The sequence below is a fragment of the Numida meleagris genome, unplaced genomic scaffold (assembly GCF_002078875.1).
Source record: "Numida meleagris isolate 19003 breed g44 Domestic line unplaced genomic scaffold, NumMel1.0 unplaced_Scaffold475, whole genome shotgun sequence".
Lineage (NCBI taxonomy): Eukaryota > Metazoa > Chordata > Aves > Galliformes > Numididae > Numida > Numida meleagris.
The window spans coordinates 33,063-36,967 of NW_018364691.1; the positions used below are offsets into that span (position 1 = coordinate 33,063).

At 61.5% G+C, this 3,905-nt stretch overlaps 1 long non-coding RNA gene across 1 annotated transcript; it reads left to right on the forward strand.

Moving 5' to 3' along the window:
• Positions 1 to 365: 365 nt before the first annotated feature.
• Positions 366 to 2,477, forward strand: LOC110391733. Its single transcript, XR_002434155.1, has 4 exons — positions 366 to 421; positions 504 to 591; positions 1,796 to 1,920; positions 2,374 to 2,477. It is a non-coding gene; the product is annotated as an uncharacterized LOC110391733 (long non-coding RNA).
• The last annotated feature ends 1,428 nt before the right edge of the window (positions 2,478 to 3,905 follow it).

Below are 3,905 nucleotides of genomic sequence, written 5' to 3' on the forward strand. Positions count from 1 at the left end.
ACTAGGGAGTACTGGGGGGCACTGAGGGGCACTGGGGGCACTGGAAAGCAGTGGATGGGTAATGGGGGCACTGGATGGGCACTGGGGAGTACTGGGAGCCACTGGAAGATAGTGGGTGGATACTGGGAAGCAATGAATGGGTACTGGGAGGCACTGGGAAGCACTGGGAAGCCAGGGGATATGTATTGGGGAGCACTGGGAGGCACTGGGAGGATACTGGGAGGTGCTGGGAAGCGCTGGGAAGCAATGGATGTGTACTGGGAAGCACTGGGAGGCACCGGGTGGATACTGGGAGGCACTGGGAGGCACTGGGAGCTCCCAGGATGTCTTCTGGGGGTGTCACCACTGTCCCGTCCCCCCCGCAGTGACCAAGACCAACCTGTCGGTGCATGAGGACAAGAACCGCGTCCCCTATGTCAAGGTGGGGATCCCGGGGGGGGCTCAGGAGGGTCCCAGGGGTCTCCCCACAGAGGGGTGGGGTCCTGACCCCCCCTCCCCCCCAGGGCTGCACCGAGCGCTTTGTGTCCAGCCCCGAAGAGATCCTGGATGTCATCGACGAGGGGAAGTCCAACCGGCACGTGGCTGTCACCAGTGAGCGCCGCACGGGGACACCACGGGGGTGTGGGGACGTGTGGGGACATCGTGGGGATATGGGGACATTGTGGGGATGTGGAGACATCACAGGGACATGGGAACATGGGGACATCGTGGGGACATGGCAGTGACGTGGGGATGTGGGGACATCGTGGGGACATCATGGAGATGTGGGGACATGGGGACATCGTGGGGACATGGGGACACTGAAGGGACATTTGTGGGGACTGTGTGAGGATGTGGGGATATGGGACACGGGGGCATCATGGGGACATCATGGGGACAGGGAGACATGGTGTTTACATGGTGGGGACATGGTGGGGATATGGGGACATCGGGGGGACAGTGGGATCTGAGGATGTCATGGGGGTGTTATGGGGACATGGTGGGGACATGGTGGGGACATGGGGCATGGGGGCATGTCCCCACCTGTACTGGGCACCTTGGGGGGTCCTCGGGGGGTCCTGGGGTCCCTGAAGTGCCATAGGGGCACTCAGGGAGGGCAGTGGGGCACTGTGGGGCACATGGGCTGTGCCACTGGGGTTGTGGGGTCCCAGTGGTGTCCCTGGGTCCCTGGGGGGGTCCCTGGGGGGGTCCCTGGGAATACCATGGGGTCACTGTGGGGTCGTGGGGGCCCTGGGGGGGGTTTCCTAAGGGCTAATGGGGCACTGTGGGGTCTCTGAGGTTCTGTAGGGTCCCTGGGAGTCATTGGGGCATTGTGGGGTCCCCGGGGGTCTTTGGGGTACTGTGGGGGTCCCAGGGGCACTGTAGGGTCCCTGGTGGTCACTGGGGTGCTGTGGGGGTCCCTGGGGGTCACTGGGGCACCATCGGTGTCCCTGGGGGTCATTGGGTTACCATGGGGGTCCCTGGGGTGCTGTAGAGTCCCTGGGGGGGGGGTCACTGGGGCAACATGGGGGTGCCTGAGGCACTATGGGAGCCTGGGGGTTCATTGGGTACCACAGGGTCCCTGGGGGGTCGCTGGGGTACAGTGGGGTCCTTGGGGCACTATAGCACCCCGAGGGGGGGCCCTGGGGCACTGCGTAGGGTTCCTACATGTCATTGGGGTCCACAGGGTCCACGTGGCGCTGTGGGGTGCCACAGGTGCTGCCAGACCCCTGAGGCACCAGGGGGGCCTTGGGGCACCCTGGGGGTCCACGGGATCTTCGGAGTGGTGCAGCCCCCCCCCTCCATGTCCCTGCAGACATGAACGAGCACAGCTCCCGCAGCCACAGCATCTTCCTCATCAACATCAAGCAGGAGAACGTGGAGACGGAGCAGAAGCTCAGCGGGAAGCTCTACTTGGTCGACCTGGCTGGGAGTGAGAAGGTGGGGGGCCTGGGGGGCTGTGGTGGGGGTCTTCGGGTTGGGGGTCAATGGGCTGGTGAAACTTTGGGTTGGAGGATGTTTGGGTTGGGGGTCTTTAGGTTTGGGGGCCTTGGGTTGGGGGATGTTTGGGTTGGGGGGTCTTTGTGTTGCAGGATCGTTGGGTTAGGAGCCTTTGGGTTGGGGGGATGTTTGGGTTGGGGGTCTTTGGGGTGGGAATTTTGGGGTTAGGGGTCTCTGAGTTGGGGGTCTTTGGGTTTGGGGGGTCTTTGCGTTGGAGATCATTGTGTTGAGGGGTCTTTGGGTTGAGGATGTTTGGGTTGGGGGGTCTTTAAGTTGGGGGGTGTTTGTGTTGGGTGGTCTTTGGGTTTGGGGGGTCTTTGGGTTGGGATATCTTCTGGTTGGGGGTCTTTGGGTTGGGGGTCTTTGCGTGGCGGTCTGAGCCCCGCCCCACAGGTCAGCAAGACGGGTGCAGAGGGAGCGGTGCTGGACGAGGCCAAGAACATCAACAAGTCGCTCTCAGCGCTGGGCAACGTCATCTCGGCGCTGGCAGAGGGCACNCCTCCCCGGAGCCCTCTGCCCTCGTCAGCTCCCCTGTGGACTCACATCAGCTCCCACAAACCCCACTGAGCTCCCGGCCCCACACCCCCCATAAGCCTCCATAGGCCCCAGAGAGCCCATACACATCTCCACTGACCCCATATAGCCCCATCCTCTCCCCCATAAACCCCACAGACCTCATGCACTCCTCCACATACCCCCATACTCTCCCCTGTAAACCCCATAGGTCCCATACTCTCCCCCATAGACCCCATATAGCCCCACGCGCTCCCCCTTAGACCCTCGTATGCCTCCATACTCTCCCCCATGGACACTTATCCTCTCCCCCCACAGACCCCCAGCCCCATCTTCCACCCCCATAATCCCCATGGATCCCCTGTGCCCCCACACCATCCCACAAACCCTCCCACCCCATACACTCTCAGACAGACCCCTTATAGACCCCAGGCCCCATATACTCCCCATAACCTGCGTATTTCCCACACATCCCGTATCCCCTATACACCCCATAGCCCCCACATCCCCCATATCCCCTTTACACCCCATAACCCTCATGTAACTCCCATACACCCCATAGTCCCCATGTCCCCCACTTCCCCTATTCACACTATAATCCCCCTTTCATCCCCATATCCCCTGTACAGCCCCATATCCCCCCAAACCCCACATACCTTGTATCCCTTGCTCAGCCCTATATCCTTCCATACTGCCCATATACCCCATATCCCATATTTGCCCTATATCCCTCCCTACCCCCCATACACCCTATACCCTCCCATACCCCCTATATCTCCTATACACCCCATAGCCCTATATCCCTCCCTACCCCCCTATACACCCCCATACCCCCTACAGCCCCCACAAACCGCATAAAGTCCCATATCCCCCATTCTCCTCATGTGGAATCTGTGGGGTTCTCTGCATGACTATGGGGGTGTGTAGGGAGCAAGGGGTGTATAAGGGGGGTGGGGCTGTGGGGGATTATTTATGAGAGGGGCTGCGGGGGGGGAATGTGGTACTTGAGAATGTTGGGGGGGTGTGGGGGGTGGGGAGTTTTGGGGCGTATGGGGTATGTGAGGTGTGGGGAATGTGGGGTATTTGGGGTGTGTGGGGGTGTGGGGTAAATGAGTGGTACATGGGAGGGTTGGGGGAGGTAAAGGGGGCTGGCGAATCGCCCTTACTGGGATCAACTGGAATGTACTGGTGCCCCCCCGGTGGGCGGGGTACAGCCCCTTCTGGGGGTCTCTGTTGGACACAGCCCCCCCGTATCTCCCTCCCAGGGCAAACCCTACGTCTTCGACCGCGTCTTCCCCCCCAACACCACCCAGGAGCAGGTGTACCGCGCCTGCGCCATGCAGATCGTCAAGGGTGAGGGGTTGGGGGTCTGAAGGAGCTGGGGGGGGTCTGCAGGGCTGGGGGGGGTCTGT